The sequence below is a fragment of the Manis pentadactyla genome, chromosome 9 (assembly GCF_030020395.1).
Source record: "Manis pentadactyla isolate mManPen7 chromosome 9, mManPen7.hap1, whole genome shotgun sequence".
Taxonomy (NCBI): Eukaryota; Metazoa; Chordata; class Mammalia; order Pholidota; family Manidae; genus Manis; species Manis pentadactyla.
In genome coordinates, this window is record NC_080027.1 from 53185257 (window position 1) to 53210487 (window position 25231).

Consider the following 25231-nt stretch of genomic DNA (forward strand, 5'->3'; position numbering starts at 1 on the left):
ACTCTGGAGAATTTTAAGCAGAAGATTGGTCAAATGTAGGTTTTATTAAAATCATCCCAGATGCTGTGCGGGGTTGTGGTTGGAAATATCTAAGTGACTAGAGGTGGGAAGACCAGGTAAGAGGATGCTGCTATAGTTCTGAAGAGAGCTGATAAGACCTGAGCTCTGATTATAGTCCTTGGTTATTTCATTTGGACTTCACCTCCAGCCACAGCATCAGTGAGGTGGAGGAGAGGGATAGTTAGAGACAGTCAGGCAAGAGGGGCTGGATGACAGTGGGGGGACACAGGGAGAAGAGGGCGTAGGGAGGATTCCCCAGCACCACCACCGAGGGGGTAGTGACTAGTCTCTGGAAGGCTAGCTTTGTTTTTGGAAGCTCGCTATTAAGTGGTGACAGACCCGACATATCTTACTGCTTCTTGAGAAATGTGGATGTCGCTGGCTCTTTGTGGTGTTCTAACTGGAAAAAGAAGCTGACTGGTTGTATTTTTCTCCTTCTAAAAAGTTTTCTTTCTTTAAGAAATCAGATAATAGGAGTTGTAGCCAAACTGCCAGTTGAGAGACAGGTAGATGTGGGGAGGACACTGGTCTGAAGACCCTTCCTCCCCGAGCCTGCCCCTGGGCCTGCAGGTCTACTTGGGAAACATTCGTCCCTTTGGCATGGTTCTTGCTAGGATGGCTTTTAAGCAAAGAAGTGATGTAATCTGACTTAGGCTGTAGCAGATTCCCTCTCATGCTGGGAATGAACTGTGGCTGGAGGTGGGAATGATACTGAGGGTAGAAGCAGGGAAGTAGGAACATCAGTTCAGAGGCTGTTGCAATAATCTATGTTGGTAATGGTGGAGGGGCTGAGAAATGGTCACATTCTTAATATATTTTGAAGGTAAAAACCAGTTTAGTGAGGACTGGATATGGAGTAAGAGAGAAATAGATGAAAGTGACTCTAAACCTTTTGGCCTGGGGAGCTGGAAGAGTATTGTCTTAAACTGAGATGGATTAAGACTTGGGGGAGCAGGTCCTGGAGGAACGTCAGGGTTCTGTGTGGGACATGTTAACTTTGAGTCTTTGAACGTGACTTACACAGAGCTCCTGTCTACTTGATATTTTCCTTGAAACAGCAATACACACACACACACACACACACACACTACCCAGGAGTTATAAGGAGAGGTCCAGGAGTGGAGAGAAAGAAACCTGGGCATCGTCAGCCTACATATGAAATTTGAATCTCTGAGACTAGGTGAGATCACAGAGGGAGCGATTAAAGGTGTACAGAGAAGAGCTGAGAACAAGAGCAGAGCCGTGGGGCACTCTGACTTTAAGAGGTGGGGTAAGGAAGACCCAGCAAAGGGGAAGAGCAGCCACGTAGGCGCGTGGGAAACCCAGAGTGTTATCCTGGAAGACAGGTGAAGGGAGCAGTCCGACAAGAGGGAATGCTTCACTGGTACCAAAGCTGTAAAATGAGGACTGTGACTTGCCCATCAGATCTGGCAGCATGGAGGACAGGCCAAATGCATGTTTTGGGGCCCAAGCTTACCCTTTCAAATATGTCATAGTTGCTGCCCTGAAGAAGAAAAGAATTTTGTAAAACAGGGAACATTTAAGATTGATTGAAATAAATCTGAGAAAAATGTGAAGATGTTTGGGAGTCTAGCAGAAAGGGACATACTTCTGGCTTTTGTGGGGAGGGTTCAGGTCAGAGGCATTCATGTCTTCATTCATTCATTCATTCCACAGGACCTTCCTGGGTGCCAGGGAGGGGTGGGGTGGGGGAAGGGAGAAGGTGGAGTTATTGTTTGATGGAGAGAGAGTTTTACTTTTGCAGATGAAGAGAGTTGTGGAGATGGATGGTGGTGCTATGAATGTACTTAATACCACTGAGCTATAAACTTGAAAAAGACTAGGATTGTAAATTTTCTGTTATGTATATTTTATGGAGAGGAAAAATCTTACTGGCCCCACCATGAACTTGGTCTGGAATATGATGTGTGATATGAATGTCATTTCAATTACAGGAGATAAGATGGAGAGAAGGGGAGGATGACATGCAGTGAGAGGGAATGCAGAGTGGGCTCTGTCAGCCCTGTCTGTCTGGGTCGTAGGATCCATCACAGAACGTGCAGCAGAGGCTGCAGTCAGGCCAGGCCAGTTGGTGCAGGCCTGGTGGCCTGGTTACAGAGCTGGGCTTGTCTCTTAGATTGTGGGAGCCTCTGAGGGCTCTCTGCCCAGAAGCTTAGAATATTAATCTCATTAATCCTTCCTGTTATATGATTGCTTATTAAAAGCAGTGGGATTGTGGCATGCATTTCTAGGGTAAAAATTGTGGCCTAGTGGAATTTTAGATACTTAGGCATGTGTTAATGAATTGAGTAGGCATTTTCCCACCCATTTTAAAAATATTTTTTGAGTACAATCTAAATGCCCACAGTGTTCTAGGCAGTGTAGGTAAGGGGAGAGGTGAATTTAACAGGTCTCTTCTTTTGAGAAGCCTACAGTCTGAGGCCCCCATTCCTAAATAAGAAGTTATGCTCCTATATGCCATGGGTTACCATAGATGTGTCACCAGAGCTCCATGGGAGCTGAGGGGCAGGGGAGGGGCAGGGGTGCATGGTTAGCCGTGGACACTGGGGGGGCTTGCCGGGAAAGACTGTCCAGTGGGTTTGAAGAATGAGCAGGATTTTCAAGGCAGAGAAGCAGAGATGGACATCCTGGGAGGACAGTGAATGCAAAGTTATTGAGGGGTTGAAAATTTAAAGAAAATGTCTAAATATTCTCTTTTAAAGCTAAACTCTAACCTCATTGGCTTTTAGGTGGTGTCGGCTACAGTGCATGTTTTGGACCCAAGCTTAACTTTTCAAATGTGGAATCCTAGGCCTTCGTTGGTAAGTTTGATGCCTCCTTACCAAATTATGCTACTGAGGATAGGTATTTGAATGAAGGGCAGGGTAGTTATTACTGGCACTGCTTGGCCTCTAGAGAGCCTGTAGCATAGGTGGAAAGGATCTGTGGGAGAAGTGAAATCTCACTGTAGATTTCTGTGGTAGATGCACAGAGGGAAGCCAGAGGGAGGAACATCTAGGATTCAGCCAGCCTTATGGAGAGGTTGGGCTTTGTCTGTGTTTTGAAGGAGAAGTCCAAGGAGGAGTGAAATAAGTTTTTTGGTGTAAAAGGTAAAGGAAGTGGGCTCAGGACTGGAGTGGACCCCAAGAGCAAGAGCTTCATTCCCAGGAGTCATTGGCAGGAACTTTGGCAGGATCTGCTGGCATCTGATTATTCTAGACCAGGGTCAGCACATATTCCTGATAAAGGATCTGATGGTAAGTATTTTCAGCTTCATAGGCCATGTGGTCTCCATCACAGGTGCTCAACTTCACTATGGTAGCATGAAAGCAGCCATAGATAATACTTAAATGAATGGGCGAGGTTGTGTTCCAAAAAGCTTTATTTATAGGGGCAGGTGGTGGGCAGGATTTGGCCTGTGGGCTGTAGTTTGCAGACTCCTTTTCTAGACCCTGAATGCTGGGCTAAGGCCCTTGGACTTTGTCCTGAGGGCAGTGGGCAGCCATTGAGGTTGTTTTGGGCAAACAAGTGAAATGGCATAAGTAGTGTGCTAGGACCATTCATGCAATATTTGGAGAAGAGGCAGGGGCCTGTTCAAAGGCAGCAGCCATCCAGGCATGAGGTCTTTTGTGAACAGTGGTTTGAATAGAAGCAAAGAACCTAGAGAAGAGATACTGCAAAGGAAGAACCATACGATTTGCTGTCTTCTTAGACTTCAAAGACAGGCGCTTACGAAGATAAAGAGTTTCAACTTGATAAACTTTCACAATGTTACCGTTGTTCAGAATGGCACCATTGACAAATTGTGGATATTGGAGATGGAGAGTTGTTAATGCATGTGGTTTTAGGTACATTGAATTCAAGATGACAGTGGTTCATCCACAGGAAATGTCCAGTAGACACTGGGAGTACAGAGCTGAAGCCTGGACTGAGAAGGTTAGGCCTGGAGATGTAGAATGCAAGCCATAGGATTAAATAAATTCTCCCCATGATGAGCAGAGGGCCAAGCCTTCGGGAATGTGCGTAACACTGGGAAAGGAAGAAGGTGGAAGAGAACCAGAGGCCAAGGGAGAGAGTCCCAGGAAGGGGAGAGGGTGGGGCACCAGAGACGAGGAAGAAGGGTGAAGAAAGGCCGCTGTATCTGTGACAAGTTAGTGACAGATGGCCTTGAGGAGTGTGATGCCACAAGAGGGGAACGGGGCTGGGAGGCTCCAGGTTGCATGGGGTTGGACATAAATGAGGGATAAAGAATCAGAGACATCAGTGAAGTAAACCACTTATAGAGAGTTTGGATGGAAAAAGAAGGGTGTCACATAAGATCTTGGTATTTCTGTGTAAAGAATAACCTTTTCTTTAGCTTTGAGGCAGGCACAACATGCTGTGACCAGTTCTTATTTCCTTCTCTGGAACCAAGCTGTGTTCGGGAGTTTGTGTGTACACTGGGCTTGCAACTGTGTTCTTATGCTCTCTTGAGGTGTGGTGTTCATAGCTCTGCCACAACTTGCACCGTGGAATCCAGCCCATGTCTGGACTCTTGCCACGAAACAAGATGTGATCTGTTGAGGAAGTGGTTGCATTTGTCTAAATTGGAGAAAAAATAGGGCAGACCATGAAACTGAAATGAAACCCATACTGTAGAGTCTGTTCAAGTATGAGAATTGGAGGTAATTATTCAAGTCATCCAACTAGATATCAATTTGTGCTCTATTTTACATGTATGTTCTTTGGTTTGAACATAAGTCGTTTTTGGCTTGGTTTGTGTGAATATAGAAATTAGAGGTCTCATAATGAAAGCAACAGGTGTAACTGGTTTAGAGCCGCTATTTATTGAGCACTCAATGTGTACCAGGCACCGTGCTGAGTGCATTGTAAGTATAATTTTATTTCATCTTTGCAACAACCTATGACACAGGAATTAGTTCTCACTTCAGCAATAAAAGAAATCAAATTATAAAGAGGTTGAGTAACATGCCCAAGGTTACAAGGATTTGAACCCAGATCTGTCTGACCTGTGGCTAATGCTGCTGCTCCCTGTTTTCTCCTGCCTGAGTGTAGAATTTGTCCTCCTGCTTATATAGAAGAACTAGAGACAGATTGCACTCTTCAGGTTAAATAGTCAGAGCCTGTAGTGGGTGTTTCCACTTCTTAGCAGTCTAAGAAAGGATGGAAGAAACCTGAGATCTCCAAAATGAACTACTTTGTTTCCCCAGGTGAAGGCTTCTGTGAGTTGGAGAAGGTGGCAGTCCTGGGCTTGGAAAGGGAGTATTACTACAAGGCACGACAGTCAGATCCCAGTCCTCACCCTGTGGCAGTTATAATCTACTTTTTGTTTAAATACTTGGTCTTCTTCTCTCCTCCAACTTCAAGCACTGAGGACAGGGTCCCCAACACACACACCAAATCTCACACTACCATACACAGACGACACATCTCACAACACACACACAGAATTCACAGAATCATTTTGTCTTGCCTGCCACTGTACTCCCAGCATTCAGCATGGTATCCAACACATGGTATGTGCTTGCTAAGTATTTGTTGCTTCTAATGAGCCAGGTGACTTGGGACAAAGCTGCTAACCTCTGTGTGCCAGGCACTGCTCTTGGCATGCTGTCACAGAGGTGGGGGGGGCAGGTTCTCTGCCCTCAGGAGGCAATGTTCCGGCAGGTGAGGAAACGAATGTGTGGGCCGTGTAATGTAAGGGGGGCAGGCGTGGTAAAGCTCTGGAGGGAACCAAGGCAAGAGAGGGTGAGGGGTGTTGGCCCAGTCACTCGGTGGGAGTGGTCAGGAAGGCCTTGCTGAGAGTGGAGCAAGACAGTGAGGCTCTGGGGAGATACTGTCATAAGGATGCTCCTTGAGGTGACTACAGTACAGATACATTGGCTGAGCCGTCCACACTTCATCTTCACCTTTTGCTTGGCTGTGGTACTGCAGGCCAGCTAATGGCCCGCACCAGTGAGGGCTCCCTCTCCGGGCCTCCTGTCTGTGCCCAGCCGAGGGTTCCCTTCCCCTCCTGAGTCCATGCTGTCTCTCTCCACCTGGCCTGTCTTCTGCTTGTCTTCCAGTCTCCACGACCTTACCTCCACGGCCTGCTTTGCCAGCTCTCTCTTTGTCCTTAGCTTAATAAGGATTATATTGGTCTCTTTCATGCCACCCCAGTGTTCTCCTTGGGTGAGCTCAGCCCCTGCTGCCCTCTGTCCTGAAGCCACCCAGGTGTCCAGATCCAGCCCAGAAGCCCCTCCCCACCCCTACCCCTACTGCTGCCCCCCGGTGCCTCTGCTCCTCCCTCCCCTGCTGCCCAGTGGGTCTCCCCGTGTTGCTGTGGGTGGGACCGCACACCTCGGCGGGTCACCATGCGTGGTCCTTGGCTTTGTCCTTTCCTGTCGTATTCCTGGGTTCCCACATTCTAAGGAGCCCATCTTCTAACTCATCAGCTCACCCCGCCCCTCCCTCTCTACTCCATTAAGGACTCACCATTTGGGTTTTTCTCAACAGCCTCTTAATTGGTCTTCCAGTTTGTCTCCCTTATGCCACCCCCGCACTCCACATCAGCATGGTGTTTGTAACTCACACATCTTGTCGTGGTTTTCTGCCACTTAAAACTCTCCGAGGGCTCCCCACTGCTTACAGAGTCAGACCTAAGCCCTTCAGCAGGCCTGCAGTCTTTATAATCTGGCCTTTGGCCACATTCCTCACTTTTTCCCTAAGCCATATTTCTAACCGCAGCCCAGCCTCCCAACAGCCATCACCTCCTGTGCCTCCACCAGTGCTCTCCTGGGAATGACCCCCCCACCCTGCTCCCCATTTCAGTAACTCAGCTCAAGTTTCCGTTTTTCTGGACACCTTCCTTCCCCACCCTGCTCCCTTCTGTGACCTGGAGATGACCTTCCTCCTGGCTCCCAGAACACCCTGCATTTCTCTCTCTCCCAAAGCATTTATCAGGGTAACTGTTGATTTGCTATCTGTTATACTCAGTAAACTGAGCTCCTTAAGGGTGGGGACCACACACATACACACACACACACACACACACATGCACGCACGCACACACACATGCACACGACCTCTGGGTTCTCGGTGCCAGCCTGGTGCAGCCAGCTCAGGAGGAGTTTGTTGGAAGAGTGACAGTAGCGACGTCTGTGTAGGCAAACAGCAGGCTTTCATTGTGATCAAATACATTTGAAACTTGAGGCTCATTGGCCATTGAGTTTGGTGGGGCCATCCCTCTTCTCAGTGTTGAGCACACAATTAAGTTGTTCTGGACTTGGGTTTGTGGCTGCCTATCGTGTCTCCCAGCATACTGATGCCTCAGGAATGCAACTTCTATTTTTTAAAGTCCTGTTGTTGATGGAGTATCCTAGCAATTCAAAATGAAAAAAAAAAATCCATCAAGGAATGCTCAGGAATGAGCTCCACCCAGCTTCATCCTGGATGAATCCCACATTTCCTAAATTAGCTAAAACAGTGATTCTTGCTAACTGCTGACAGCTTCCCCCCATAGTCGCACTAAGAACGCATTTCTGGCTGGGGAATGAAGATAGTTAGTGGTCCTGTGTGGAGGGGCCCCAGGGCATCCTTATCTTCACTGGGGGGCCTTGTAAAGTCCTCAGTGAATACTGAGGAGTAGCAAATAGAAAGAGGCTCTGACCCTAGGGATGTTCCCCAGGGGAGCTAGCACACTGCACCTAGGTGGTAGCCCATGCATTCCCACATTTTTATTGGGGGCCTTCTGCCTGATGATGCCTGTTGCATCTTCACTTCCCAGTTCTGCACAGAGCTGTGAAACTGCCGACAGAGCAGCTCCTGTTTGGGGACTCACAGTAATCTGGGAAGGCTTCCTTGAAGAAATGGCCTTTCTCAACACAGAGGCATCCTGCTGACCAGGGTGCTCAAGCAGGCACTCGGAACTGCTTTCCTTGCCTGGAAACACTTAGGATGCCCCTTTCTTCTTCAGGGACTTTCCGTGAGCCATTCCCTGGCACGGAATGCATTTTGTTTCTGGTTTGCCCAATTCAGCCTTTTTTCCTTTCAGATCTCAGCTGACTTGCCTTTTCTTGGGAAGCCTTCACTCAGCCCCCTGTTAAGAAGCCTACGTCTTATCATCACCATTATCATTAATTATCATTCATTGATATACGATTGTTGATTTCTCACCCTGTGGCAAGTATTGTCCAAGTGTTTGGTAGGTAACCACTTAGTATTAGAGCCTCAGTAGGTGTTGGCTGAGGTAAGTGTTATCTTATTACCTCAAAGGTACCATTCGAGGAAACTGAGGCCCAGATCACCAGAGGACAAGCAGGCAGCGTTCACCCCCAGGTGCCTAACGGGGTTCGCGCCCTTATCCTTTCTGTGCTCACAGGTCTCTGTGCTGCGTTCAAGCAGCCCTCCCTTCCGCTCATGGGCAGCACTCACCACAGAGGCCCTTTACATGTGTTTGTGTGGTTACAGGTTAATGAGTGCTTGTTCCCCACCTGGGCAGCACCCCCAAGCCCCAGGACCGCAGGAGCCTGATCGCTAGGTAGGTGTTCAGCACGGCCAGCTGCCCACACAGCCACTCGCCCACCATCTCTCCTCGCCCCTCACAGCACAGGCGTCTGGGCCGTGGGCACAGAGGGGCTCCCTCGGGGCCCCCACACCAGAGCCTGTGCCCATACCTGCTGTTTCTTGTCGGAGCCAGCTGTGCTGAGAAAGCCTCTGTGCCCTGGCAGGGGCTGTCCCTCTGCCCACTCCCCTTGTTCTTTTCTCCACTTGCCAGCCTCTCCTCATCCTTTTGTGAGGAAGTGGACCCCTTTCTGGCCCCGGACAGAGCCAGTGCCCTTCCCCTGCTCCTCTGGAGCTGCACACTCTGGGGATGGCTGTGACACCACGGGTCCTTGTGGCCTGTGTGCCTCCCCTCCTCGACCTCACGGAGACCCTCAGTACCAGCCCTGGAGTGCTCTCGGTGGCAGGGCAATACCTTGGACAGAAGGGGCTGCGGAGTCTGCCGAAGGGCGGGGTCAAGCGTAGCCGCGGCCCGAGGCAGCGTGGTGCGCGTGCGCCGGTGCATGCGGAGGCGTTCTTGCACGCTGCTTTCCGTGTGCACATCAGAGACTCTGTCTGCCTCTCTCAGGGGTCTAATATGGGTCTTTGAATAATAGATATTTCGTAGCTGTTGGCTAAATAAATATTTTCTCCTCTCCCAAGCTGAAGGTGCCTGCCCTTCTTCCCATCCCCTACTTGGGTACCTTGGTGACCATCTCAGAGGGTTCTGAGTGTCAGACCCTCTCCTAGACTTCATTCGGACAGCAGTGATGTGAGAGCCCCACCTAGACTCCAGGCTGGGCAGGGGCCTGGGCTGCTCTGCTTAGGCCGTCCACAGAGAAGCCTGTTCCCCAGGGCCCCTCACCAGGCCTCCAGGGTCCTCTAGGGCCCAGCTGGCTGAGCTCCCAGTGATTCATCTTGGTTCTGTGGGGGGTGGGAAATTGGGGGCGGGGGAAAGCTTCTGACCATGCGGGGAAAGTGAGCATGGGGGAAGAGCAACAGGAGACGTTTGGCGGTGGCACACTGAGATTGGCTCAAAATGCAGGTGGCCTCCGGAGCTGCAACCTTTAAAGGGCCCTGACACATGAGTGTCAGGCCCTGGAAGCATATGTGCTTCACAGTGTCAGCGTTGTGCCTACTGTGCTGTGGCTTAAAACCACCCACCCCAACTCTAGAGTTCCTTACCTGCCAAATGCGGTGGTGAGCAAAGAGCCTTCGTGTGGTCCTTGTGAGGGTGGGGTGGAAGTGTGCTCAGCTCTGTCCCTGGCAGGTAAGAAACTCCGCATATCTGTTATCATTGCTGCTGTTTTTAAAGTCACATTGTTACTTATAACTGTGAGAAGACTTTGGACAAGATGCAAAGTCTAAAATGCACAGTTAAAGGCTGTGAGGAGCAAGTAAGCAAGATGTAAGAAAAGCTGCCACGCATGTGCAAGTATTACGATCAGCACAAATATATCTGTTTAATTGTTTTGGCTTTGGACAAAATGAGCACAATTATGATGTTAAGTCTAAGTTCCTTATTCGAGGTTTTTTTTTGGAGGGAGATTTTGTCAGACAGGCTCTTCTTGGAATCGTGCCCAGAGGCTGTGTGACCCACATTGGTGATCCCGGGTGCCAAATGCACCACGGCGCCTGGCATAGAAGAGCATTTCCGTGGTTGCTGTTATTCTTTCAGATTTCTTATGATAAACATGTAGCACAAGCAGTGTAGTAGGTTCTCGTAGGTTCACTAACAGCAAATTATGGGAATTTGCTCTGGACCTGAGAAATTCTCAGTCTCCGAGGTTTGTGCCTCAGAGAGCTGAATAAATTTAAACAGTCTTTTGAGGATTTGTTATAGACAACTACCCTTGTTCCCTCAAGTATGCTAGAAATATTTTCTTAATATCAGCTGCTTGACTATCTTGTGCTTATCTCCATTCCATACCATTTCCCTGCCTCCTTCCCCCCTTCTAAAAATAAAATTGAGCAACAATTACCCATTGAAGAAAAGGTAGATACTTTTAGGCAGTGGTTGAAACCTCTCTGTTCGCTGGTTGTATCTGGTTCACAGAGGTATTTTGTTCAGCACTCACAATGTTTTAAAACTCTGTAATTAATGGCTAACATTTAAAAGTTGGTAGACATTGTCTAGAAATCTGAATTTCGAGCTCTTCATGAAAAATCCAAGGTCTGCCAGCACTAGGTCCATCTTCCCTCCTGGAAGTGCTGGAAAGTGGCGGCCCCTCTTACCTGGGCTTGTTTCTCCAGTCTGCTGGGCCCGCCCGGCTGCTGCCCCTTTCTGTGGCCTATAGGTAATTGAGTCTGTAGTCTCTGCTAGAAGTAACCAACACGTCTTAGACTCTGTGCTTCAATTTATTTTCATTAGCAACTTTGACCCTAGATAGGAAAATCACTTCATTCACTGTGTTGTCATTTTTATGATAATCCAAGTGGCTCTAATGTTTTATTTACTCTCTTTTGGGTTTAGCAGATCACCTTCTCCCCTCCCCGTGGGATTTCCTGATTAATGATTTTTAAGTCTTCAGCAGGACTTAAAAGTCAGCATAAAATGTTGGCTAATGTAGGATATAAATTCTGATTGCCCCTATTTAAGGGAGGTTGAAAACAAGTGAACTGCTTTAATTTAGTAATTTATAATGTAAATTTGAGCAACTAAAGACACTGAGTCCTTTCTATGAGGCTTCTCATTGAAACCATAATTTGGCAGAATCTTTATGAAATAGGTGAGGAGTTGGAGACTCTCGGTGCTGGAGACCATCCCCACCTGGAGTCTTCCTGGCGAGGCCACACCACCTCCGGGCAGTGAAGTCCACACAGGACTGGTGGCCACACAGAAATGGGAGAGCAGGTGCTGCATCCCATGGTCGTTACTTTAGGGGAGTCTTTGCAAACAGTGAAATTTTTAAAATTATTATTCTATGAGCTTTCAAAATCTAGTTTTTGTTTTTGTCATTGTGAAAGAGTATACACCTGTAACAAATTCAGACAACACTGAAGTGCCTTAACATAAAGGACGAGAGTCTTCAGTGCCCCTCCACTCCCAGCCTTCCCCAAGCAGGCACTGTGGAGACTTTTGGGTGCAGTACTGGACTTTTCCATTTGCTTGTGTTGCCCCAACCCCTGCCTCCTTTGTCCTCACCCCCAACACACCCATTTCTACTTTAGTTTTGTAAAAATGGAATCTCTCTCTACATACTGTTCTGCAGCTTTCCTTTTTATAGCTGACTGTCAATTACTATGGCTGTCTTTTCAAGTTGATATGTAGAGATAAATGTACCGTATCACTCTAGACCATTGTACTCCACTCTCTGCATGCATTTTAAGTTTATTTAATCATTCCTGTGTTGGTAGATGCTCGGTTGTTTCTGATCTTCTGCCATTGCAGCCCCTCTGCTGTGGAAATTGTTGCACACACCTGTCAGCTTCTGCATGGCATTTCCTGTGGTGTAGCTACCTGGAAGGGGGACTTTTGGCTTAAACAGTTAGCCATTTAAAATTTGAATCCAGTTGCCTAATTGCCTCCCAGAAAGGTTATACCAATTCACATTTCTCCCAAGAGGTTTGAAAACTTTCAAAACTGGCAAATATGGCATAAAAGCAACCCATTTGTCTTAGAAAAGCATTCAAAATACGTAAGTCTATAGATTTAGTTAAATTATTTTCATGCCTTGATCTTAGTAATGGTTATCATCTTGTAAGGTGGCAAAAATGTCCCCAAATATTGTGACAAATTTAATTATTAAGTACTTACCTAAGGATCTCAGTTGTGTCAGATAGCCTTTGGAAAAATAACAGCAAATCCTGGCTTCCTTTTCCATGGCTTTAGCAGTTCTGCCTTGTCCTTCCACCGAGGACTGGGCGACAGTGAGGCTGGGTCAGCATTTACATGGAGAGTGCCAGGCCTTAGGCCCAAGAGACTTGAGCAGGGAGAGATGGCAGGCGATGTAGTGTGGTACCCTCACCTTCCATCTGAATGCCATTTTACATGGACAGGTGCTTCTTGTGTTGTGTGTATTTTCTCATAGCACCGCTAGGACCTCCCTGTGAAGCAGGCATTCCTACTCCTCACTCATTACATCTGGAGACGCTTAGGCTCAAGAAATTCTGGCTTATTGAGTGTTACACAGCTGATAAGGGACAGCACACCGGACACAAGACTTCTGACTCTGATGTGGTGGAATTAGACCCTTGAGAGGCGGAGACATAGCTTTTGGCCTATGGCACATCATGGAAGAAGTTCCTTTACTGAGCTGGGGGTGGAGAGAGGCACAGGAGGTGACATTCCCAGACTTACTGTAGTCACATTTGTCTACATGTTCTCAAATGTTTCCTTAGCATTTGGGAAGGATTTGTGAGTTCCTGACCAGGGGCCTTAACTGACCACATGTGGGTGAGAACTGCTGATCCAGACTATATCTTCTCCTTACAAAGGAAGGGTCTCGGGAGATGGGAGTTAACAGTCTTACCCACTGTTAACTATTAACTGCATGTGAAATTTTGAATTCTCTCTTCTCCAGAGGCCTCCTCTCTGCGTCTCTGATCTGGTGTCTGGCTTTTGCTAACAGGTCACACCGTATTGGCCAGAGCTCCTTAGCACTAACCTCTTGTGTGAACCTGCAGGTAGATTTGATGCCCAGACCACTTATCCATCTAAGGTGCCTTCAGCTTTATTAGACCCATACAGGGTGGTTTGCCTGATCTAATGAAAACAGGGATCTGCAGTCGGAAAGACTTGGGTTCAAATCCTGCCTGCAGTACTTTTATTATCAGTGTGGACCTTTGGCTCTTGAGCTCACCTCCCTGAGCCCAGTGTCCCCTTCTACAAAAGAAGGATAATAATTCTTTCATAGGAACATTTGATGAATACATGAATTAAGATTTGAAAAGTGTCTCACAGATGTTCAGCACAGAGTAGACTCTTTATAAATGTGAGTTGTCTCTCATTTTCCTGCTGTAGAGAGAAGGTTCTCCTCTGGGGGTACTCCAAACTGGTGGCTGCTAGCTAGGGATCCTAGGGCCAGGAGAAGACTACCACATGAGCTTAAAAAACGTGTACTCACAGGAGCTCACTATTTGGTAGGAGAGCCCAATAAGCAGAGATCATGTAATTTGTCATAGAATCAGTTGATAGAAGAAAGATTAATTAACCTCCAGGTGGGGTGGGTGGAAGAAGTCATCAAGCAAGTAGGGTACTGAGGGTTGAATAGGAGCTTGACAGAGAAAATAAGGCCATACATAATTAATAGGCAACTCTATCCATTAATGATAAAGTTACATTGTTTTTTTATATATATATTTTAACTTCTCTTGACTTTTAGACCAATACCCCAATATATTCAAACTCATCCTCTCTTTCCATGTCCTTTTTCCTATCATTCTGCCTCTCCTGCTCCCCACCTTTCCTCAAGATACTCAGCCACCGAAAGTTTCTTAAAGAATTTCACTGTGCTTTAGTTAACCCTCAGGGAATAGTGCTACTTCACTCTGCTAAGGCTTTACAAGACCTTTGGTTCAACTATTATTTTTTCCATTCCTTTTTTCTACAGTAAGTGTAAGTTCTTTTGCTTTCTCTCCAATGAACAACCTGCCAGCTAGTTGATGTTTACTGCATGTCTCCAATGTACCAGGTGCATGTTCCTTCCCATTTAGTACACAGAACAACTTTGTGAAACAAACACTTAATTCTTTTTTAGATGAGGAAACTGAGATTAACATACTGAATATTACGCAAGCCGGAAGCCGCGGTTCAACTCTAGGGTTCTTTTCCCTTTTTTCTGCTGCCTTACTCAGGGTCTTACACACAGTAGGTGGGCAGCAAACATTTGTCTGAACAAATGAGAAAGCCGCCACACAGTGGTCAGTTCCATTCATACTGCTGTTTTTGTGACTTACTCAGAGTGGTGGCCATTTTCCTCTTTTCTCTCCAAGCTTCCCACCTACTGGTGGGGTCCCCAAGATGAATGTACAGCATAGAGAATATAGTCAATAATACTGTAACATCTTTCTATGTTGACAGGTAGTAACTATACTTTTGGGGTGAGCATTTAATCATGTAGATAACTGTCAAATCACTGTGCTATATACTTTCAACCAATATTGTGTATAAATTATAATTCAATAAAAATACATATATATTTTAAAATGGGGTCCCCAAATCACACAGTGGTACTAATTGAGGAAAGACAGTTTCCTATTCTTCTGGCTTATATTTCTCCAAGTCCTTGCAAACTATTTTTTGTTTCATCTCTGCCCTTTAAGGAGTGTCTGACCAAGTTCATCTGTAATGCCCTGCGAACCTGGCCTGGCGAGCAGACACAGATTCCAGCTTCAGTTCTGCTGGTAGCTCCTCAGTAACAGCACGTGAATCACAGCCCCTCTCCAGCACTATGTTTTCTCGGTGTTGTAGTGTAGGGCTCAGGGGGTTCCTAAGGATCCTGCCCACCATCTCATATGACGGGGTGAGGCTGTAGAGCTTGCTGGAAGGGCTTCAGGAAGGCCTGAGTGTGAATCTTGGCTCCAGTAGTTCCCAGCTCTCTGACCCTGGACAAATTACCTAAGCTCTGCTACACTCACTTTCCGCGTCTGTAAAGGAGGACAAACAGGACCTGCTTCCATCCTCACTCTCAGGATTAAAGAGTGCATGTAAACAAGGCTGGTTTCTTTCTCCCTGTCTCCAACTCCTACGTGCTTTGGTTGTGGACTCGCTGTTTGGGTGTGGACTCCGCAGCAAAACCCACACCACCTTCCTCAGGTACAGCATTCATTATACCGTGCAATACCCTGAGATAGTCAACTCTTAGATTTCTTGAGGCTCTTTTGTGTTAACAGACTCCTCAGAGGAAGGTATCATTCTACCCCATTGAGCTTTCTTAGTGCTTCGGTGACAGCGCCTTATTTTTGCCCATTGCAGACAGCAGCTGCAGCATGAGTCAGTTTGCATGTATGTGGTTTCTTAGGTGCCTCTTTGCAGAGATGAGAACTCTGTTCATTTAGCAAATGTTTGCCATGCCCAGGCCTCATGTTAGGAAGTGGGGTGCAGAGGAATAGACTTGTAGTCACTGCCTCCCAGGAGCTCACAGGGAGGAAAGGTGCAGATAGACAGTTGGTGACACAAGGGCTTGTGCTGTCACCAAGACATGTAATAGGGTACCTCAGGAGGAGAGTGGACCAAGTGGCTCCCTCCTGGGAGGGCCCCACAGACAGGAGGTGACTTGAGCAAGTCGTAGATGTAAGATGTGAGTAGGAATCTACACTGCAGAAGTCCAGGCCCTGCATTCCAGGTAGGAGGAGCTGTAGGGTGGAGGCCAGAGTCTTGGGGCAGGTGACACCAGGGTGTGTGTCTGGAGCTGGGGTCATGCGGTGGAGGACCTAAGCTGCTATGGCCTGGTGGTTATCTGTACATTGATGACCCTGGATCTTTCTCTGGAGCCCCCAGCTCAAATACCTACTTGGCACCCACACTTGGATGCTTATTTGGCATCCCAGATCCAACATAACTACACCGAGTCTTGATTTTTTTTCTTTAAACTGCTCCTCCCCAGTCTCTCCTATATTATATGGCACCACCCTTTACCTGATTTCCCAGGCCCCAAGATCTAGGCATCATCTCTGATCTGGCTTCTTCCCTGTCCTCACTGTCTGTTTGCAGTACTTGACAGCTGTCCTATAAGAGTACATTTTGAAAGTCCCCACATCTCTCTACCCTCATCTAGATGACCCCCATCTCTCAGGCCTCCATGCTGCCACTCTGACCCCACTACTACCAGTCTCCCACACAGAGTGGCCTTTCAAAAGTAAGTATGATTGTTTCACTCCTCCTGCTCAAAACTCCCTGATGGCTTCCTAGCATCCTTTGAATGGAATCTAAACTCCTTACCATGGACAGTCAGACCCTCCTACTTATCTGGGAGGTCTCATCTCTTAGCACTCTGTTTTGTTCACTCCATTCCAGCTAATGTGTCTCTCTTGCCGTTCCTCTTTCTTGCCTCAGGGCCTTTGCACTTGCTGTTCTCTGACATCCTTGCCTGGCTCACCTTCACTCCATCCTGGTCTCCATTCGAGTGGTTTTTCACCTACCCAAAAAGCTCTGTTTAAGTGGTCTTTCACCTGTCTAAAAAGCCCTGTCCTACCCGACCCCTTTTTACCCTGTTTTATTTTTCTTCATTAGCACTCATTACTACCCAACTTTATGTGGTATATTTATTTTTCTTCTTTATTGCTTGTCTTGCTCCACTCGAGCGTAAGTTCAGGAGGATGGATTCTTGTCTTACCTGTTTTATGTACCACTCTATCTCCTGGGCCTAAAATGGCCTGGCACACAGTAGGTGATCTCACACATGAGATTGGTGATGAAAAAATGAATGAATGCAAGTTAAGACTTTGTTGTTTATTCTGTAGGCAGTGCAAATCTAGTAGACATCTTTCAGAAGGTGAGTGACGTGGTCAGCAGTTTTATTTTAGAAAGCCAGCTGGTGGCAGTGTGGGGGCTGGACTGTAGGAGGAAGCCACAGAACTAGTTAGAGGCAGTTAAAATGGTCCCGGAATTGATGCCGAGCCCAGTGTAGAGCTGTGGGAACAGAGAAGGGGGGACCAATGACAGGATGGAAGACCTTGATATTTGGTGCCTATCGGGATAACTTGGTGTGGAGATGCCTTTATAAGAACAGGAAGGGATGAGCTGTCCGGGGTAAGGCACGGTGCTTTCCCTCCAGGTGAATGTCAGCCCTGGCCTGCACATCCTCTGCAAGGCTGTTGGCTCTTTGGGGAATGAATCTGTTGCTCTGTTGACTCCCCAGTTCACTCTAAGAGCATTGGCAGGATGGTGGCATCACTGAGTCAGATTCTTCTCCCTGCAGACAGGTCTCTGGATCTTACACACCACAAGCTAAGTCACCAAGTCTTTCTTACAGTGGGTACATGTCTCCTTATTTAACTCCAAAGAGACTTGCTCCACCAAATACTCCTCCTTTAGTATGCCTAGACTCTACCCAAGTTCCAGGAGGGTTTACCGATAACTTGGGGGCTCAGCCTCTGTCCTACCACCAACATGCATAGGAACTCTTGTTCCTATACAGTGGGCACACATTCCCAGCCCAGGCAGAGCCATGCTGTTTGGTATTGCCTCTTGAGAATTTTCTTCTTGAACTTGATTTATTCCTTCCTCCAAAAATCCCCCATCCTCTCCAAGTTTTGATGAAAAGTTTTTCATCCCTGAGTAAATACATTCTTGCCCATCTTGCTAAGGTCCCTTCGCTGTTCTTAACCAAGAGTGAGCCATCCCAGGCTTGTAAGTCTTGGTCCAAAGTTCCTCATCCTGTTTGTTGAGCCCTGTGAGGTGAAATGCTATACCATCTGCATAGCCAGATGCCCACCTCCCACGCCTCCCTCTCTCTTCTAAAGGTCCAGATGTCATAGGAATAACTTCAGTAGCTACACTATAGAGCTTTCTCTATGCCAGGTACTGGGTTAAGCACTTCACACACTTCTGTCTAATCCTTACCACCATGCAGAGGTGAATTTTATTATCCTTCTTACAGATGAGGAAACTGAGGCTTGGCAGTACCATGGGGCTCATTGGTTAAGAGCATGGGTCAGGTGAAGAGTCCAACAAACCTGGGTTTGTCTTATAAAGTCAAACAGAGTGGGTTGAATTGTAGACCTTGGGCATCCTATTAATCTCTTTAACCTTCTTTTTCCGGATCTAGAAAATGGAGATAATATAGAGGGGATCCATAGGATGCTGTGAAAATGAAGTGAAATAACATATGTTATTTTATAAGTAAATAAGTACTTGCTTCCTATACACTAGACTATGTGCTATCAGGAAATAATAGCTCAGCACAGATACTGTTGTCATCGCCATTATCATCCCCATCCCAAGGCTGCATGGCTAGTATCAGCCCAGATTTGAACACAGCCCTGTGTGGCTCCAAAGCCCATGTTCTTTTCCCTGTCCACACTGTTGTTCCCAAGGTCATCTTGCCTAAGATTTCCTGGTACCTAGCTTTGCTGTCTTGGTGTTCTCCAGGGGGGTCATTTGTTCCTGTCTGGGCAGTGGGCTCAAGCTAAGGCTCACCTTTTAGTTCCTGGGTGCCTCCCAGTCAACGACCTCTTTTCACCATTGACTGAACTGTCCCCAGTAGCTCGACTATTTAGGCAAGAGTGTGATTTTCCCTGATTGTCAGTGTCACTTGTCCACTATGAAAGCCAGGGGGCTCCCCATCTAGTTTATGTCAGCAGACTTGCCCAAAGAAAACAGGAGCAGCAGCAGAAAAGGCTGGTGGGTGTCCCTGTGTTGTGGGGTCACAGATTACTTTGGGAATCTGATGAAATTTATGGAGCCTCTCTCCAGAAAAACACACATGACAAATATTCACAAGCCTAACATTTTACATGAGACGTTTTCCCGGAAGCCCACCCCAGGGCGCCTGGCTGAGAAAGTCCCATTCAAAAGGTTAGCTTATATGCTCTTTCGTCATCCTGATGCTCCTCATTCACAACCAGGAAGGGTTTTCTGTTTCTGCAGGGTGTTTGCATTAGAAGGTTGTTGGGCCATCCTGACAGCATTTGGGAATACCTGTTTTATAGATACTATTTGCCATTTTCATTTCTTTCCCATATTTGAGAAGTGTATCCACATGCTAGATCTGACCTCGCTATTTTGATGAGACCAACCTGCTAATTGACACATAAATTCAAGCCATAGCTGCAGCTAGCAGACAGACTGGAGAGGTTTTTTGGCCCAAAATATCAGACTAATAGGAACTTTATTGTGATATATAGATTATAAAGGTGTATAAGCTTAGTTTCATCAGAGTTTAGTATACCAAATTCAGGTAAATGTCTCTTTCAATTTAAAAAATGTTTTAATTTCAATCTTAAAAAGTATGCTTTCTTTCCTTTTTCCATTCTGGTTTTTAAGGTAATGGGTTTGAGAAAAGGCAGATTTAAAGCATGTTAACTCCTTAGTCTTCCAACTTGCTTGTAAGCCTCTCCTTGGAAGCTTTCCAGCAAACCATGGAATAAGCCTGCTGTTTCTAACAGCGACAAGAGTCACGGGTGTCCTTACCGATAGCTCCTCCCCACTGCCTGGCCTTTGGGGCCCCACAGAAAGACAGGAACAAACCTACCATAAAGGATACCCCAGAATTCTTCCTTCCACTCTGGCTATGGAGCCAGTGCCCTCTGCAAATAGAGTGGGTCTGGGTTTTGAGGTACAGGAACTGAACCCACCATATATTAGATCATTTGATGTAAAGCTGTTTCTGATGCGTAGGTTTTCCTCTAAAGTTTCTTCCTTTGCCTTTTCTCAATTATAAAAGCAACAGATGCTCACTTCATAACCAGGATTAGAACTCTTCACGCCTGGCTCCGCAACTTCCTGCTCCATCAACTCATTAGATGTGCAGCCCTGGGAAAAACATGCACCCTCTCTGAGCCTTGATATTTTTCATTGTATGGGAAAGAGAATAATTTCATCTCCTGACTTTGCTGTGAGGACTGAGGGCAATTGGCATGTAGAGTGTTCTTCTGGAGGTTGGCATGGGCTCGTTCACTCACAGTAGTGATGAGTAATAAATATTCATTGCACACCTACTATGAGCCAGTCACTGTTCTAGTTGCTCTGGAAACACTCAAGAACAAGACAGAGGGGATCTCTGCTCTCATGGTGCTCATGTGCTAAATGAAGGAGACACAAAGAGACAAAATCACTTCAGAAACTAGAACTCACAGGTGGTATGTGAGTCATGGAAGGGCACTTCAGGTTGTATGGCCAGAGGATACCTCTCTGAAGAGACATGCTGATCTGTGGCCCGTGGTCCCAAGTTCCCCAACACGCTTCTGCTTTGAACAATTCTGCCCCTCTTAGTATATCAGGTCCTGATTTTGAGCTTGGGAAAATCTGACCTCAGCATGTACTCTCTTTTTGGTGGCACTTGTTCACTAGTTGGTTCCCCATGCTGAGTTTGAGCTCCTGGGGCCGGCAGACGCATTGCAGGGTGCTCTGAAGACCTCTTGGCAAGCACCGGCCATTGCTTCTCCTAGCTGAGCTGACAGTGAATGAGGAGCCTACGTATTGTGAGGGCGGGGGATTCATTTCCATCCTGAGCCCATTTTGCTCCACTGCAGCTTTGAGTGTTATGGTTTCTAAGGAGGTGGAAGTGGTTTCTCTCTCAGTTAGACTGTGGCACACTGCAATCTCCTGATTCTCTGCATGCTGTTTTTTAAGAGCTTGTTGAGGCCACATGAAAGCTGGGCAGCCGGGGCAATCCTGACTTGTGCATTGGCATTTGAACCACAGAGCCATCAGACCAACACCCAAGGCCTGCCATATCACCTCTCTCAGGGTATAGTATGGATTTTTAAGTGGTCATTTGTGCCTGCTGCATGGGGCAACTTTGACCCAAACCAATTAGTGAGGGAGACACTGCTGCACAGAAGGGCAGGCTGCCTCTGACTCACCTGTCACATTCACATCTGACCTACTTTCATTTGACCTTGATTTGTTCAGTGCCATTCAAGGCACTGTTGTGAATGCATTTCTGCTGCCTGACTTGAGTCCAACATATGACAACCCAGGATCTTAAATACACACGTGATGCAGGCAGACGGACAGGTGGACAGTTGGTTAGTTTTTTACTTACCTCTGAACTGTAATTTGATCACAAGGAAAGGGCTTAATTTCAAGAAAATGAAGCAATTATTTTGGATAGATACAATGCCAAAGCAGCATGCAGGCCTTGATTCCTTGCTACAGGGCAGCTGAATCAGGAAATGGCCTAGATGGCTGCCTTTCAAGTAGGTCCTTGCAGTAGCTTGGCAACTGGCACAGGGTCATAATTGGAAGAATTTGGCTCTGAGTGTCTGTGGGTGTTTATAGTGCACTATAGGGCAGGGCTTTTTTATTTATAGAAAATAGTGAACAACAAGCAGCAGAAGGCTGAAGAGCCACTAAATCTTGATTTATTTTTAACAGATACCATTTTCCCCCTCATCCCAGAAGGAGAACTGAGTTATTAAAAAACAGTTAAAAAATACATCATCGCAGAGCATGCCATATCTAATTATGGGGTTGCCAGCATCGGCTTGCAGCCACATTTTAAGGGCTTTGTAAATCAACCATCCATTCAATCTGTGAACTTATATGACTCCTTTTCTTCATTTAGATGTAGAGTGAAATTATTGGCAAGTGAGTACTGATCAGAAAAAGTTATGCACTGTCTAAATTAGGAGATGGAAGGTATAAATATAGAAGAGTGTACTTATGTTCTCAGAGGAAGATAAAAATCAGTCTTCATTGTCCCTTATACTTAGCTACACAAGCATGCATCCCGTCGCACCAAATATCCACTTCAGGGTTTTCTGCTCCGCGTGACGGAGGATCCATGCCGCTCAGAGGAGCTGTGCTGTGGGATCTCACTGAGCCCAGCTCTGTGTGATTATTACCCACATAGTCATAAAAAGACACGAATCCAGTGCTTTTTGGTCTGTGTTCTCTTAGTGAGTTGGAGCCAGATGAGACTTCAGAGGCCCTAATGTCCAAGCACATCTTACTGTAGGGGAGAAGCTGGGGCCCAGAGAGGAGAGTGACTTGCCCAGGACCCCGTGGCATGTCCCGCATTGCTGGGCTGGGGCTGCCATCTCTCTGCTTTTCTCTGACAGCGGTCTGCTGTGCCAAGAATAGGGCCAGTGAATTATACAGGTCTGATTTCTGCCCTTCAGGGTTCACAGTCTCAGGCAGACAGACATTAAGACAGTCAAATGATCACCACATGCATAAACCAAGTTATATGTGTACAACCAATGGGCTCACTGAGCGAGGGAGATGGGGAGAGGGGCGAGTTGTGGAGTCTGTGTATTTGGACCAAGGCAGAGGTACAACTGGTTGCTCCCTGACCCAACTGGGGAAGAAGCTTTATAGATGCCGTGAAGTTTCTCTTGGAAAAAGCCCATTTGGCTGAGCACTGGGAGGGAAAGTATGGTGCGGAGGTTGTGCCGGCAAACGGAAATGCTGCATTTTTGGAGGAGCCGGGGAAGCAGATCATTGAGGAGATCTCATGGCATCTCCAAAGGGAGTGAGGACTGGGGCCCAGGCCAGGAACACAAGCATGGCTGTCCTCTGGCCCCAGGTAGGGGAGTAGGAACTGGTCACAGGGTCTCTTTTCAGACCCTCAGGATCCTTCTTTGTGCTGCACTCCAGTATCAACAGACGAGCTGGCCCATGAGCAGGAGCCTGCCTCTTTCAGCCCTGGGCCGATGCCCTGCACAGTGCCTGGGCCAGGGTGGGCTCTGGGTGCCAGCTCCCTTTCTGAGGCTGCGGGGGGCGCAGAGGGAGCCAGAGAAGCCTTTATGAGGCAGGGCGGACTATGAAAGCTCCTGGAAGAGTCTCCTCTTGGCAATGCTGGAGGCCAGTGATTTTAGTGGCTGTGCCAGGAGGGCCGACCTGAGGCTAAGTTAAGGCGGTAGCAGTCAGCACAGAGCAGGAGAGGAGAGATTACAGGGGCGGAAGAAGAGTGGGAGATGGCTCCAGCTAGCCAGCCAACAGGACGTGCTGGGACAGGAGCCTACCCTGCGGAGGAGGCTGGCAAGGGGGGAGAGGGGCCAGGCCCGCAGCAGACCCGGCAGCCTGGGAGCCGGAGTTACTCAGGCGGCAGCCTTCGGGTTATTGAGAAGAGATGGTCTGTCTTCCTGCCCAGCAAGTTCCTAGCCGCCCTGGACAGTAGTTCTCAAGCGTGTTGCCAGGTGTTTCCAGGTGGCAAAGTATGAGATCAGTACATGGACTGTCCCCAGGGCCATCTCCATGATTTTTTTTTCTTAATCTCTTGGTACCTCTAGCCACTTACCTGCTTTTGAGTTTTCAGATTCGAGAAAATCTAAATTAGCAGTAACAATGCAGAGGAAATACTTGGAAAATAGCTGATGAGCTTTAGTTTGAGAATTTTATATTTTTTCTTGGATTTATACTGTAGTTTCAATACAGCCTAATAATATTTTTGTTGCTAAAATATGCTCTAGTTATACAAATATTTTTCATTTTTATAGTTTACGAAGGCAATAGTATTTGCTGACGGAGGATACCTCCTGGGTGTCCCACCTCTGAATCAGTTCTCAGGGAGCAGACCCTCCCCTTCCCCTTGCTTCCTGCTCCTGGCCCTGCCCTGTCCCGGCAGCCACTTGCTAGTTACCAGAGTGGTAGAATGTCCAGCGGGAAGGGGCAGCAGCGGTCACGCCTGGCCCAGGAGACACGCAAAGCCCGGTCAGGGGGGTTGTGTCAGTTAAAGGTTGGGTGGTGACGAACGTTGAAACCTTCCCCTGGAAAGAGTTTGGGAAGTTGCCTGTGGACTGGAACCACCTCACCGTCCTGTCCCAGGCGCTACCCGTGGAGCTGTGAACTGTGCACCCCCAGGTAACAGTGGCATTTAGTGTCTGATCTGTCTTTAAATTCGCTGAAGTAAAAAAATGTTGGTAGATTGTTACCACAGCCTGTCATTTCACACCTTCCCTGAACTACTTCTCCAGGCATCCACCAGACATTCAAGAACCCATCTGAGTTTCCCTGGGCCATTGCTGGTCCCAGGCACCGTGGCTGCCACCAGCTGGTGTTCTGAGAGCAGAAGAGAACGTCCTGAAGGTTGTGTGTGATGAGACTGGCCCAAGGCCCGTCCTCCTTCCTTCAGGCTGAGCAGCCACTCCCTGGCTCCCTGCACTCACTTGCTAGTTACCAGAGTGGTAGAATGTCCAGCGGGAAGGGGCAGCAACTTCCCCTGGCCACCCTCCTGTGCAAGAAAATCCCATGTGTACTGTTCATGACAGGCAGGCCCCTAGCCCTTCGGGTCCCCCCGCACCAGGCATCCTACCCCCCCTTTCCGGACATGTCTGCTGTTAGAAAATCCTTCTTTATTCTATTCCAAATCTGCCTCTTGGATTAGAGGCAGTTTTGCCCCTTGTAGCAAAACAGAGCAAAGGTTTGTAGGTATGGTATGATTCTACTTTCTAAGTTTGGAAATAGTGCTCATGGACTCTCAGCCCTTTTTCTTCAATGACCCCTTTTTCTCCCTCTCCAGGGTTGATGTTCTCTACTGCCTTCAACCATTCTTTATGTGACATGGCAGCCATTATGGGTAAAAGTGATAGGCACCATTCACTGAGGGCTTACCATGGGCCAGGCACTGTTCTAAGGGCCTCACATGAATCGTCTTCCTTCCTGCTCACAACCACCCTCTGAGGTGGGTTCTCTCATCATTTTACCAATGTGGACACTGGAGAACAGAGGTCAGATCTTACCCAGAGTCACACAAGTGAACTGCAGAGCAGAGCTTTGCACCCAGGCAGTCTGGCTCCAGTGCTCTTAGCTGTGGGGTTATCATATCTCACAGAAAATAAGGCCATGGTGCATTAGACAGGCTGGCCAGACTTTGACTTATTTTGCAAGAAATTATTTAATGAGAGCCTGAGTTGAACCATTTTCTATGAAACATCTGCACAATTTGTTTTGACACAACCAACTGCAGGGCAGAGGGCTTTACACTGCTGTCAGCACATGGATTCATCCTGCCCTGCTGGCCCTGCAGGGGTGGGTTTCGAGCAGGGTGACAAGATGGGTAATTAGTATTTTATTTTCCTGAACATGAAGTCTGATATAGTA

The 25231-nt window shown here is 47.3% G+C and overlaps 1 protein-coding gene across 14 annotated transcripts in view; it reads left to right on the top strand.

Moving 5' to 3' along the window:
* The window catches only part of BMAL1 (basic helix-loop-helix ARNT like 1), a 99751-nt gene that overhangs the window by 28644 nt on the left and 45876 nt on the right, over nucleotides 1-25231 (top strand). For 11 of the 14 annotated variants that reach the window (XM_057507403.1, XM_057507398.1, XM_057507397.1 and 8 more), the window contains exon 2: nucleotides 2811-2882. The exons of the other annotated variants lie outside the window; for them this stretch is intronic. The gene's annotated coding sequence lies outside the window, so the exon portion shown is untranslated. The remainder of the gene's footprint in view (nucleotides 1-2810; nucleotides 2883-25231) is intronic. 14 annotated transcript variants of the gene reach the window in all.